Below are 14,920 nucleotides of genomic sequence, written 5' to 3'. Positions count from 1 at the left end.
GGGACATCTCCAAACGTGCCAACATCCAGATCACAGGGGTGCCAGAAGGAAAAGAGGAAGAGCAAGAAATTGAAAACTTATTTGAAAAAGTAATGAAAGAAAACTTCCCTAGTTTGGTGAAGGAAATAGACATACAAGTCCAGGAAGCACAGAGAGTCCCAAACAAGCTAGACCCAAAGAGGACCACACCAAGACACATCATCATTAAAATGCCAAAGGTTCAAGATAAAGAATCTTAAAAGCAGCAAGAGAGAAGCAGAGAGTTCCTAAAAGGAGTTCCCATAAGACTATCAGCTGATTTCTCAAAAGAAACTTTGTAGGCAAGGAGGGACTGGAAAGCAATATTCGATGTGCTGAAAAACAAGGACTTAACAACCAGGATTCCTCTACCCAGCAAAGCTATCAGTTAGAACGGAAGGGCAGAGGAAGTGCTTCCCAGACAAGGTGAAGCTAAAGGAGTTAATCATCACCAAGCCATTATTATATGAAATGTGAAAGGGACTTACTTAGGAAAAAGAAGATCAAAACTATGAACACCAAAATGACGACAAACTCAGAACTATCAACAACTGAATCTAAAAAATAAAAACGAAATCCAACTAAGCAAACAACCAGAATAGGAACAGAATCATAGGTATGGGGTCATTTGGAGGGTTATCAGCTAGGAGGGGGAGGGGGAGAAATGGGGAAATGGTGCAGGGACTAAGAAGCATAATCGGTTGGTATGAAACAGACAGGGGAAAGTTAAGAATAATATAGCAAAGGGTGAAGCCAAAGAGCTTATATGCACGCCCCATGGACATGAACTAAGGGGGATGGGATTGCTGGAGGGAAGAGGGATACTGGGCAGAGGGGAACAAAGGGCAAAGAAATTGGAACTACTGTAACAACATAATCAATAAAATATACTTTAAAAAAGAGAAGAAATTAAAGTAAGCATAGATTAAGATAAAAGATTTTTGTGTCCTTACTTTATTGCATAAAAAAACCACTGTGTTAGGACATGATGCTCACAGAGAGCTCCTGTGTCTGGCAGCACTGACGACCCCAGAGGGTCCTGGAAATGCACCTGCCCCTCAGACCTGCTGGCTCAGAGTCGGCCACCGAAAGGTCACCAGATGGCCATGTGCAGGTGAGATATTTTCCTGGCTTTTTTTGAAGCATAGGTCGCAGACAATAAAACAAGGCCACAAAGCTCTGCGGCAGCGTGTAGGAGAATTTACTAGTCATGAGGCAACCTGTGGGGTGCACAGTGGGCCCCGTCTGGTAAAAGCGAATGGTATCTGGTGGCCCGCGACTTCGGCCCGGAGCAGAAGAGATCAGCCGCACCGACGACTAGGCACCCAGTGCCGGGGCCACGCCGTTGGGCTCCGCCGAAGGGACGCCGCTAGGGGCGGAGTCAGCACCTGGCCACGCTTGCTGTAGTTCACGGTCGTTCCCCAGCACCTGTCCAGCGTCCGCAGAGGCCCAGGTGGTGAGTCCGGTGGAAGGGGATGGTCTTCAAGGCCTCAGCGCCGGCGTTAGTCTCTGCACCACCCCAGGGACCCTGGCAGGCCCGGCAGGAGGGCGGCCGCAGGGCACACGCTGGCGGAGGCGCTCGCTCTCGGGAACGGCGCCGGCACCTGGCACCCGGCACGCTCCGGGGCTCGCGCGCAAGGACACCTCGGCCCCAGGTTATGCAAGGGCGGTGCTCGATATTCACACCATGGCCAGCCTTGGTGGGACTGGGACTGAGCGGAAATTTCTGGAGGGCTTGTTGTTTAAAAGACTATAATTCCAAGTTTTCGAAATTTCTCTTGTAACTTCTCACACATTTGTTCTCTCTTGTGAATTAAGTTTACATTTTTAGCAGATTAAATGTAAACATGATTTAAATAGTCAAATTACAACTCTAGGCTTCTAATGACAAAGCCAGCCCTCTGCCCCTGCCACCAGCACCTCAGGCAGCCCCTGGCCCCTCTACCTGGGACTGCAGGTCCTCCCTCTCGATTTTAGTGTTAGATGTTCTCTACTGAGTTATCTTACAGGCCTTGGACAACTCTTCTAAAATTTATTACCAGACTTTCTGTGGTTTTAACCAGTATTGTGAATTAGACCTTTTTCTGAAAAAATTATCTTACGAGGTCCTGGGCAGAGAGTGTTAATCCACAGTGTGTTGTACACTTGTGCATTATTTATTCTAAAAGGCTTTAGTTTAGGCTCCTTGATTTTCTGGGTGAACAGCCCTATCATTTTCGGGGATAATGCATTCATATATGCATTGTGAAATGCCTGTATAAAATACACATACCACCCTGACCGGTGTGGCTCAGTGGGTTGGTGACGTCCCGCAAAGCAAAAGGTCACAGTTCAATCCCCTGTCAGGTCACATAACTACGTAGGTTGGAGGGGAGGGGGGACCCTTGCAGCGTGTGGGGGCAACCAATAGATGTGTGTGTCTCTCCCCCCCCCCCAATCAATAAAAAACCATATCCTCGCTTGAGGATTAAAATAAAAGAACTAATACAAATCTTTCTCAAACATTTCCAAAACATTTAAGCAGAAGGAATGCTTCCTAATTCATCCCATGAGGCCAGCGTCACCCTGACACCACAGGCAGAAGGTGACCCTACAAGGAAACTACAGACCAATATCCCTCCTGAGCAATGATGCTAAAATCCCCAACCAAACCCTAGCAAAGCAAAGTCAGCAGCATAGAAAGAGGATCATGCACCAGCACTCAGTGGGATTTATCTCAGGGGCGCACGGGTGGCCGGGCACAGGAAAGTCAACATCACACAGCACAGCAGCGAAACGGAAGTTAAAAACCACTTAATCACCTCCTCTGAGGCAGAGAAAGTATTTGACAACATTCATCCCTCTTCTATGATTAAACACTCGGCAAAACGGGAACGGAGGGAAACTGCCTCCATGTAATAAAGGCCACGTATGAAAAAGCACAGCAAACATCAGAGTTAATGGTGAAAGACTGAAAGCAAAATCTTTCTGAGAGGAAAACCTCTAAGACCAGGCACAAGAAAAAGATGCCTGCTCTCACCCCTTCTCTTCAACAGTGTACGGGAAGTTCCAACCAGGGTACTTAGGCAAGAAAAAATAAATACAGTGCTTCCAGATTGGAGGAGAAGAAGTAAAATTATCTCTGTTTGCAGATGATATGATCTTTATATGTAGAAAACCCTACAGACTCCACAAAAAAAGCTATTAGACATTATAAATGAATTCAGCAAAGCAGCAGGATACAAACTCAATGCACAAAAGTCAGCTGCATTTTTATACATGTATAATGAATAACTTCAAAGAGGCGAAAGACTGTGCAATATAAAGAACAAAACGTTGCTGAAAAAAATTAAATGTCAAGGAACTAGTATAAATGACCCTGGACACGGACAACGGGCTGGGGGCTGGCTGTGGGCGTGGGCGGGGTGGGGCAGCGGAGAGCAATGGGGGAAAATTGGGACAACTGTAATAGAACAATAATAAAAAAGAATTAAAAAATTAAAGACACAAATAAATGGGAACACAGCCCATGTTCATGGACTGAAAGACTTGTTAAAACACCAACACTACCTAAAGCGCTCAACAGAGTCAATGCAATTACTGTCAAAATCCCAATGACAGTATTTGCAGGAATGAAAAACCCATTCTAAAATTCACATGGAATCTCACGGGACCACAAGTAGCCAAAACAATCTTGGAGAAGAATAAACCTGGAAGACTCACACTTCCTGATTTCAAAATTACTGCAAAGCTGAAGTAGTCAAACCGTGCGGTTTTGGCATAAAGACAGATGTAGGCCGGAGGGATAAAACGAGGAGCCCACACACAAACCCCCCCGGACATGGCCACAGGGTTTGTGACGAAGGTGCCCAAACCATTCAATGGGGAAAGCACAGTCTTTTCAACATATGGGGCTGGGAAAACTGGACATCCACTTGCAAAAGAATGGAATTAGAACTGTACCCAATGCTACGTACAAAAATTAACTCAGACTAGACCAAGGACCTAAATGATCGACAAAAGCTATGAAACTCTGAGAAGGAAACATAGTTCAAAAGCTTCACAACATTGGATTTGGCCATGATTTCTTGGTTTGGCACCAAAGGCACAGGTAACAAAACAAAAAATAGACCAGTTGGACTTTATGAAGAATTTTAAATTTGTGCATCAAAAGGCACTATCTTCAGAGTAAAACTGCAACCCACAGAATGGGAGAAAATATTTGCAAACCATATATCTGACAAGGGATTAACACCCGGAACATTTAGAGATTTTCTAAACATCATCATCAACAACAAAAACTACCTGATTCAAAATGGTCAAAAGGCTTGAATAGACGCCTCTCCAAAGAAGACGTACGAGTGGCCAAGAAGCACATGCAAAGATACTTCACAGCACTCATCACCAGGGAAATGCAAAGCAAAACCACAGTGAGATACCACCCCACACCCAGGAGGATGGCTGCTATCCAAGAACAAAGAGCAGGTGCTGATGAGGACGTGGAGAACCGGGAGCCCTCGTGCTCTGCCGGTGGGAACGCAGCCTGGTGCAGCCGCTGTGGGGGACGGTGTGGAGGTTCCTCAGAAAAAGTGAATACAGTTACCATAAGACCCAGAAGTCCCACTTCCGAGGATATGCCCAGAAGAAGTGAAAGGAGGGGCTCAAAGAGGTACGTGCACACGCTGGTCACAGCAGCTCGTTCACAGCAGCGAAAGCGCAGAAGCAATGCACGTGCCCATCGAAGGATGAACAGATGAGCAACGTGCGGCGGACACACAAATGGAGTTCCATTGGATCCCAATGGAATTAGTGACTCAGTCTTAAAAAGGAAAAGAAGGGAAGACCCAGTTGGTTAGAGCACTGACCCCATATGCCAAGTTTGAGGCCAAGGTTGTGGGTTCGATCCCGGGTCAGGGCACATACAAGAAGCAACCAATGAATGTGTAAATAAGTGGAAAAACAAACCGATGTCTGTCTCTCGCTCTTCCTCCCTCTCTTTCTTTACAATCAATAGGTAAATTTTTGAAAAGGAAGGGCATTCTGACAGATGCTACAACACGGATGAGACCTGAGGTCACTAGGCTAAGTGAAATTAGCCAGTCACGGAAAGACAAAGGCCACAGGTAGGAGTTCACTTAGATGGAGGACTTGGAGTGGTTGGATCACAACGACACAAAGTGTATGGTGTGGTAGCCAGGGGGCGGGGAGGAGAACGGCCGTCACTCCTTAGCAGGTACAGAGTGTCGGTTTCCAAGGGGAAAGGAAGTGCAGGGGTGGAGGGCGGAGACGCTCGCACAACTGGAATGTACGTGACATCACTGAACTAAAACTAAAAAACGATTAAGATGGTGAATTTTATGTTGTGTGCATTTTACCAGACACGAGCACATACACACACCTGGTAGCAGGCAGGCACAACATGCGTATAAACGCTGCCACACAACCACATTGCTGGGGGAATAAAATCATCGCCCTGGGTGCAACCTGAGATGTGCAGGCAGGTGCCGATGACACTGTTGCCACCATCACTGAACAAGCACACGTGCAGAACGGCCTTTTCACCTTGCAGCCCCACTGGGCAGACCTGCCTCCTGGGGGTGGGCAGCGGCGCTTACCTCGGACAGATGCCCCGCTCTGCTCAGGGACAGAAGGAGAAAAGCAGAACAAATTCAACAGATAGAAACAGGGAAAGAGGTTTCATACCTCTACCCAAGGGGGGTGAGGGGTGCAGGAAATAAGAGAGGCCAGGCCAGGGCCAGGGCTGTCCCGAATGCCCCCAGGTAGGGGAGGGGCGCCCACGCCACCTTCTGCTGTGCATGCGGACTTCCCCTTTGCCTCGCCTCTTGGGGCCATTTCTGCACCAGAACAAAGAGAACATCCCCGTGTTTGGGGTGTCTGCAGGCATTGAGGGAGTTCCCAACGTTTTGCAGCTACAAAGTAAGTAGCCTGGCACCTGAGTCCCTGTGCACCAATGTGAGACCGTCCCTAAGGCACATTCCCAGAGGGGGAGGCTAGTGGCAGGCTCGGGCGGGTTGGCGTGGCCCTGCACGGAGGCAGGCACGGTTTCGCCCCAGGGCCGTGAGTGCCGTGCGGTGGCCGCCGGCCTCGCCATTAGCAAAGGTTAACTGATCCAGCTAAGAGAGCGGGTCAGTGGGGGCCTGGGGAGGCTGAGCAGGGGCTAGTGGGGACGGTGACGAAGGGCCGCAGCAAACTTGGGGTGGCGGTGGAACTGTTCATGACCTTTACCGCTGTGACAGTTTCATGAGTATATACACCTGTGAAGGCTGAGCAAGCGCTATGCTTCAGCTTGTTGTGTGCTGATTATATCTCAGAGTTGGTTCTTTAAAAATGTTAAGACATGCTGGTTTTTCTTGTCCCATCTTTGTCAAAAAATAATTTAATTGTCTCCAGACCTGGCAAAATTATGAGAAAACTGTCTTCCCTATCAGTGGAAGACCGAGTTGGCATTTCTGGGGCACCCTGTGTTTCTAGGCCCTGGCCAGGTGGCTCAGTTGATTAGAGCATTGTCCCGATTGTCCCGACACGCCAAGGTTGAGAGTTCGGTCTCCGGTCACGGCACAGACAAGAGTCAACCAATGACGCGTAACTAAGTGGAGCAACAGAAAGTGTTTCTAGGGGTGGGGAGGGGGTGCGGGGCAGTGGAGAGCAACAGGGGGAAAACTGGGGCGACTGTAATAGAAGAACAATAAAAAAAGATTAAAAAATAAGTGTTTCTAGTCTTTGGGAAAGAAAAATTATATGTGCTCCTTAGTTGGCTGTTAAAACCTCATTAATTTTCTCTCTCTTTGTCTGTTTGTTGCGTCTGTGGCCAACCCGTGACTTTCCAGAGCCTGGCCTTGGCAATGAGTCTATGTAATTAACAAAAGCGTCCTAAGAAAGAGTAAACGATGTCCCCTTCCGCTGAAACCACAGGGAAAAGATCTCACTCTGAGTTATAAAGCTCAGAGGATCTGGTTTGAGGTGAACTGAAATATATTTTTCTCTGCAAAACTGGGATTTGAATGAACATCCTTAGCTGTCTCCCAACATGCTCGTTTCTCGTTACAAGGAATCTGTTATTTAAAGAGAAGGTCTTCCAATGTTTCTAAGACTTGAAAATGTGTGGCCATGGCTTTTGACGCAACTTCAGACAGAAGCCTGGAGCTCTCTGGCTGGTCCCACGTGACAGCTGCCGCCCTGGCCGTGTGCTGGAGCCACACGTCTGGGTCCCTGTACAGTAAATACCTCGGAGACGTCGCGGACAGACAGGGCTGGGCTGCATCTCCGCGGGGCTTCTTATCTTCACGCGGAGGCCGGGTCTCGGCTCCCCTGACACAAGATCCCTGAGGGAGGGCGTGTGTCAGAGATGACAAGACAAACGTGTCCTTTGTCTACAAGGATTTGCATTGTAGGGAAGACTGGAAAACCCCAAAATACCCAGCAGAAGAGAAAGAGGCCATTACACTTCACGTGACCGTGTGGCCATTCCAAAGAGGAGCCAGGTCCACTGTCAGCGGCTGGGAACGTCCGTGACGTGGCCCTGAGTGAACAATGCAGATTTGCAGGACAACATGCAGAGCAGGATTGCTACATAAATGTACCCGTGTTTGCACCAAAATGCTATCCCGGCCTTGGCCTGGGGAGGGCTCAGAGGACGGGAGGGGCTGCGGGGGAGGGGGCCTCCGTCTGTACTCACGTAGTCCTTAAAATCTATGGGGGGGGCGGGGGAGGCCCTCCTTTGTTCAGGTTTTTGAAAAGAAAACAGAATTTTGTACAAACAGGATGGGGAAAGGCATTTTAGACCCACCCGTGTCTGCTGTAGTGCTTCAGTCTATTGGGATTACGAGTAATTTTACATTTCTTATTTTCTTTAGTTTGGACATTTTCTCCAATGAAGTGCTTTTGAACTAGAAAACAATTAAAAAATTAAAGTTTGTAAAAGAGGAAAGGACTCCCAGGACTTTATTTAAAAATGGGATTGGTCACTCTGGCTGTCGTGAAGGCCTGGGACTTCTCCCAATGGGACTGGTCAGCCCTCCCGCCAGTTATTCCCAAAGAGTTCAGTCCGGGTCAGGACCAGGGGGCGGGGAGGCTGGGGCTGGGGCTGGGGGACAGGAGGGCAGGGCGGCCTCCTCCCTTCCTGAAAGGCCAGGGCCAGACCCCGGCCTGACGCCTCACAGAGCACAGCCAGGAGGGGTCGGGCACGGACCCCCAGGACAGGCAGTAAAAGCTCACCTCTCGCTGCCTGCTCTTGCCCTGCTAAGGGCAGCTCGCCGTGGTTTGGGACAGAGCCACCCAGAGGAGGAGACCATGCTGGGGGCCGCCAAGTACCCACGGGGTGTTTGCCCAGGAAGCTGTCATGGGGGTCCCAGGAGGAAAGGGGAGCACAGGGGCTCCTGGGTCCCGAGGGCAGCTGCTCCTCAGGGGTGGGCAAAGCCTGAAGCTTCCAGGGCGAGAACTGTCTCCGAGGACCAGCCGCGCCCTCCAGTGCCCTCTTGCTGCCCTGACTCCACCCTGCTCCGTGGGGACAGAGGCCAGGCCCTCTGTGTGTCCTTGGTCCTTCCCCAGCCCAACGAGGGGCAAAGGGTGCCACTTCAGCGCGAGGGGCTCTACCTCAGCTTCCCCCGCTTGCTTCCCCCCCCCCCCCCAGTGCAAGAGCGCCGAGCATCACAGGACGTACCACCTTGCACAGAGGTGGGGTGCAGAGCAGGAGAAAAGGGAACTGCTGTTTTCCCAAAGCAATGCAAGTTTGCTCCAGAGTCATCAGCGAGGGTGAGCTGCCGGTAACGCCTAGATTAGCTTGGACAGGAAGCTGTCCTGATGACGCCCGTCCTGCGTCCTCCCTGTCCAGTAACTCACCCCTCAGATCCTGGGACTGGGGTCGGGGCACAGGGTCTGACCGCCCAGCCTTCTCTGTGTGTGGTGCCGAGGGGGCTCCAAAGGCCAGCCATCGCCCCCACATTGTGGGAAAGGCGCACAGGCTACAGGGCAGGCACCCCCATGGCCGCGGGGTGTGGTCACCACAAGGCTGGACCCCATCAGGCAGTGGCCCCAGGGACAGTGGATACTCAGCTTCACCGTGGGGTGCCTAAAACCATGGCTGTAGAGGAAGCTCTGGGGGTTTGGGGAACCCCCGTCCCCAGGGAGCCTTCGGAGAGTGTGTTCCCTGGGACACCGGGATTACAGGCCCTGTCTGGGTACCCGATCTGGAAGCTTCTATAGACCCAAAGCTTCTCTGCCCCTGGGCTGGTTCCGTCTCATGGTGGTGGCAAGACCAATGTACCTGTCCCAGCACGTCCCTGCCCTCTTCCCGGTGCCTTCTTACTCCTCCCCGTGAGGGATTTATGGCCCAGGTGTCACTGCGGGGCAGTCCTGGCAGCTCCTCAACACCCAGGACACCGAAATGCTGTGCGGGGAAAAGCGTGAAGTGGACAAGAGCACTTTTTTTTTGCTCAAGTTCTCACTGAAACGATCTTGAAATCTGTGAACCGTCTCCCACTTCTTTATGGGAACATACAACTTTTTAAAAAGCAAGTTTAAATTGTTGCCAAGGATGACATATCTGGGACATTGCTGGAATTTTAACATTGACATTTTAAAATAAAACTGCCAGGTCACTCTTCCAAATATGTCTAACGGAGGCAAATCCACAGCGAAGTAAACAATTTATTGAGACAGAACTTACATCCGGGCAAGGGCACAGGTGTTGACTGTAATGTCACGTCTGTGGAACAGAAAGGACTAGACCAAGACAGGGACAGTCCCCCAACCCCACCGCCCCTGGTCCCACACCTGTTCCCAGGGGCGAACTGCCTGCTCCCGAGCTTCCCACACACAGAGCCGTATGTTACGGTCTCCTTTGAGTCTGGCGTCTCTCTCCTGACACCATGTCTGTGTTGAGAGGTGGGGTCTTTAGAGAGGTAATTACGTTCAAATACGGACATTGAGGTGGGCCCTGCCCCAACACGCTCGAAATCGGGACAAAGATATGCAGGGAGGGGGAGAGAGGCCTCCGAGGGACCCAGCCCGGTCCCGTTAGCGCCCCAGGGGTCCACCTCAGCACAGCACGCTCAGGTCTTGAGTTCTGGCTAAGAAAGAAGTCTTAATTTACTGAGGAAGTCACCGAGGCAGAAGAAGTGAGCAGTAGGGGAAATGGGCTCGGGAAGCAAGTTACAGCAGCAAAAGAAGGGCCCTTGGAGCTCGGGAGACAGACAGACAGACAGACAGGGAGACGCCTGCCTTGAGAGACAGGAGGGAGGAGAGGCCTGGGGGTGCAGTCCTGGCCCTCCGTCCTGAGGCCTCGCACAACCCTCACCTCACGGAAAACCCTCCTTTCACAAAAAGAACTATTCCCGGTCCCCGGCGCCGTTTGAGCTTTCTTGTTTATTTCTTTTGGAAGGATATTCCAATGGTGAAGTTAAGTTTTTAAATTTGAAAAATTGGTTGCAGCGGGTGAGGTGAAACCGTTCCCGGTGCAAAGAAGCACAAGCAACGCATACCAAAGGCACAGTTTTAAATTATAAAACCATATTTTTACACCAGTGCAAGAAAGCCTCTGGTATCGTCACGTGACGACTGGGCAGAAAGGCTCGCAGGCTCTGCTTCTATGTCCTACGCGCGTCCCTGTCAAACTGCGCGCGTGTGCGGACGCCAGAGTCCCGCTCGCCCAGCGACGAGCAGCACCGGGTTTTCGAAGCACAGGTTCGAGTTCATTCAGAGAAGGAAGCCCTTGTTTGCGGCCGGGGAACTTCCCGTCCAGCTTGGGGGTCAGGGAGGCAGGCAGACGATACAAATGCACCGCTGCGCCTTCGCCTGTGAGCCTTCCCGACAGCCACGCGTCCTGGGCCTTCGTGGGCGCCGCCCGGGCCTGCCCCTGCGGCGGGGCCGGGGCCCCCATCTCGCGCACCACCTGCGTGAACGCCTGGCCCACCATCCGTCTGCTCTCGGCCGTGACCTCCAGGAACGGGCAGCGCCACTCGCGGCCCCGCGCGGTCAGCACCCGGCGCTCGGCGTCCAGGTCGGCCCTGGCGCCCACGAGCACGAGCGGCGCGGCCCCGGGCCCGCACAGCCGGCCCACGCGCTCCCGCCGCGGCCGCAGCGCCTCGAACGGGGCCTGGCTGCACGCGCTGCACAGCGCCGCGGGCCGTCGCTGGTCCGCACGTTCAGGTCCTTGTGCGTGACCCGGTGCTCGGCGCCCACCGTGGCCGCGACCTCCAGCGCCTGGATCCCCTTGCTGGAGCGCTCCTCCGCCGACGCCTCGCTCTGCGCGGGGACGCGGCCGCAGGCGGACTGCGTGGCCAGCGCCGTCTTGCCCACGGAGGGAGGACGCCCGAGAGTGGCGCGCGGGGCGCAGAAGGGGGGCGCGCGGGGCTGGAGGGGCCGCCCTGCCGCCTCTCCGCCCCTCCCTCCTCCCCGGCGCCCGCCCGCCCCCTGCCCCTCTGCCCAGGCCTCGACCCCGAGCTGCGAGCCCCGGCCCTGCTTTTACCCCCTGGCCCCCTGGACAGCCAGCCGGGTCCCTCCGTCAGCCCCTGCCCCCTGCTCACCCTCCTCCCGAGAAGAGCCCCTCGTTCTGCAGCCCAGAAGGTAACCTGATCCTTCCACTTCAACCCGGGAAATGGTCGCTTTCCCCACCCTTTCTGGTCCAGCCTGGTGGCCTCATTCAAGGTCAGGCCTGACTGGCTGCGCCGCTGGGGCCCCGCTCCTGGCCGGGGAGGACCCCAGAAAGGGGAGGCGTGTGAGGGAGCTTCAGAGGAAGAGTCTCAGCTGGCTCCTGGTCCCCTGCTCTGCCTGGGTCCCTGGTCCCTGGTGCCCTGGCCTTCCTCTCGCCCCCGCCAGCCCCCTCTTGTCCTGAGCAGAGTCCGTATAAAATGTAAATCACATTTCGCTGCCCGACATAAACCCTCCCCGCCTAGAGGCACCACCCAAACCTGCTCCCCTCCCACGTGAAAGAGTGCAGGAACCAGGAGAGCTGGGGAAGGGGCTTCGGGGCCTCCCTGCTTACAAAGAGGGTCCCCGCTGTCTGACTGCCCAGCCACCAGTCCCTTGCCAGCTACGTGACCTTGCTGTTCCCTGGTCTCAGATGTGACAGGCGGGGCACTGAGCCCTGGGACCACCGCCTGACGAACCTCTGCCTCAGGCACAAGCAGGTGTGTCAGGACCTCAGGGGGGGTGCCCCCGGCTCTCCCTCACTCGGACGGTGGCTGAGACTGAATCCCCTGCATCTCTGGCAGCATGGGCTCGGGGCTGACTGGCCACACCCCGCACGTGGGGCCGTGTTTGTGGTCAGTCACGGAATGTGCTTTCCTGTAATCAGTGCATACACCATCCTTAGTATATAATACTTATTATATATGGAACACAACAGACAACTTGATTTCTAAATAGAGAAACCTTACAAGAAGGTCTCTGAGTGCTACGTAACAAATCTAAAAATCAATAAAAAAAAAAACAAAAAAAAACCGTAACTACAAATACCCTCTGGAGAAATGCGAGTTCAATCCAGGTTTCAACAGCTTCCCACAAATAACTTTGGCGGGGACAAGGCGACTCACTGCCAGAAAAGTCACAAAAGACACACGGAGGACATCAGTCTGAGAGAGAGCCTTTGGAAACCCCAGACCAGGGAAGTGTCAGCGAGCGCAGAATTCGGGGGCTGGGACTCAGTGCGGTGCAGCCATTTCCTGAGAGACGCCTCGCTTCTTAGTGTGTAAATAGCTATGGCTGCTCCACACCAAGGAGTGGTGGGAGGGGCTTTGCCCATAGAGTGGTGACAAAAAGCTTATGGAGCCTGCACAAAATTCTCCAAAGGCCACGACTGGTCACCACCATACCCACTCCGACACAGGCCGTGGTCAGGGATTTAAAAATAAGTCGGCAGCCATTAAGCAAAGGAGAGCCACGCAGTTCAAAGAGGGCAGAAGCAGCCCACCAGCCGGCCATAAGGTCGTCTGGGTAAGAAGGTGCCACATATTTCTGGATTAAAAGCTGAAAAACACCGCGACACAGGAAATGCCTCCCCCGTCAGGCACGGATGAATGGGAGCTGCTGATAAAGCTGAACTGTGTCTGGGAAACACAAAGTCACAGATTTCTATTTTCCTAGAAGGAGACAGTCCCTCTGACTTTTGTTCTGAAACTAGCCTGGTTTGGCAGGGGGTGGCAGAACTGCGTGTTTTGGGTGTTTTAAAGGAAGTGACACTGAATGGCAGAATTCCGCTATTAACTTAAATCTGTACAACCTTTAACTAAACAATCCCTTTCCTTTTCACCAAACTCTGGTGTTGGAAGTTGTGCTTTTTGGTGACGGGCAACCGAGCCCCACATAACTGACCACCTCGTGGGTTCCATTTCAAAAACACATCCAGAAAACTGCAGACATATGCATCATCAGATATATAAAATAATATAAAATAATTGTTTTATGTGCTTAAAGACATACAACAAAAAGCTTAAAAATATGAGCAAGGAACAAAAGATTATAAAGTGTGGTTAAGTAATCTGAGACCCCCCCAAAGAAAGAAACCTTCTAGAAGTAGAGGACATAGTATGTTACCTGTGGCAGGCTGAGCGGTGGGCTAGACGCAGCTGAAGAGCAGACTGAGCACGACGCGAGCAGTCCGGGGCCGACCTTCGTCTTCGGCGCCAGGACCCGCCAGAGACAAGGGCTCTTTGCGCGGCCACGAGGCTGTCTAACTCGCGTGCCATATCTTAAACGAATAGTTGGTTCATTTGAGCCTGTCATTCTTGTTTTTGAGGTTTTAAAGCCATTAACAAAACTCAGACAACCTCAGAGTCCTAATTACTATCACCTTTAGTGCAGTTAAGGCCCCACCACACCATGCAAACCCACGCATCACCTTCCACCTGTGCCACACCCTACTCCACCCCTGGGGAGTCACTGTAACTGTCACAGGCCGGGGTGCATCACCAGCTCACTCACCACCAGCAATAAGGTCCTCACAGTGGCCTCTGAGGGGTGTGTGATCTTGGAATCCTACCCTGAAGTTCTCTTTCTAGGGCCACTTCTGGTACTAACTCTCTTCATTCAAGTTCCCTCCTAAAGCAGAATCTGTGACAAGGGACATGATCTCGGGAACAAGCAGTCGACTTTTGGAAGTGATATCAGGGATCGGGAATGGGGGCCCGGAAGAGAGAAACAGGGAATGAGGGATTAGCCACTGGCCAGAGTGCCATAGGAGCACCTGAGGACCAGCATAGAAAGCACCTCAGACTCACAGAGCGACAGAGCAGGTGTCCTCTGGCACCTGTTCCTCACCGCCCCAGGGGTGTCTGCATACTCCCTCACGCCTCCAGGTGCGCACATGTGCCAGCCAGGCTGAGCGAGCTCCAGATGCGTCACAGGCAGCAGCCACAGAGAGCCCACAGTAGAAAGCAAAGGGTGTGCAGAGCAGCTGAGGCAAGGGGCAGCCTGGCTCCCCCTCTGCACCGGCGCGATGTGCTGGCGGCTGGGCCATGACTAGAGCACAGGGGTGGGCCAGAATCCATGGGGTGGGGGCATGACATGTGGCTGATGCAGTTCTAACAGCCTAAAAATACCTCATGGGGGTGGGTAGAAGCATATTTTCTGCAAACAACGATGAGTATATTGCTTATTTTCTTTTCTTATCATATTGCTTTAGCTAGGCTCTCTAAAAATAACAATGTTGACTCACAGAGGTAATAGCTAGTGTCTCTCTTCATTTCTGACTAACAGAAATGCCTTTACACTGCACCATTCCTGTGATGTATACTTATGTTCTCTATTCTTTTTTTTTTTTAATCCTCACTAGAGGATATATTACTGATTTGAGAGGGAGAGAAATATCGATGTGAGAGAAACAGTGACCGGTTGCCTCCCATATGCGCCCTGACCAGGGCTCAAACCCACAACACTTTGGCATACGGGGGACATGCCAACCAGCCAA

The sequence above is a fragment of the Furipterus horrens genome, unplaced genomic scaffold (assembly GCF_987537825.1).
Source record: "Furipterus horrens unplaced genomic scaffold, mFurHor1.1.pri manual_scaffold_21, whole genome shotgun sequence".
Taxonomy (NCBI): Eukaryota; Metazoa; Chordata; class Mammalia; order Chiroptera; family Furipteridae; genus Furipterus; species Furipterus horrens.
Note: the sequence above shows the minus strand (reverse complement) of the source record.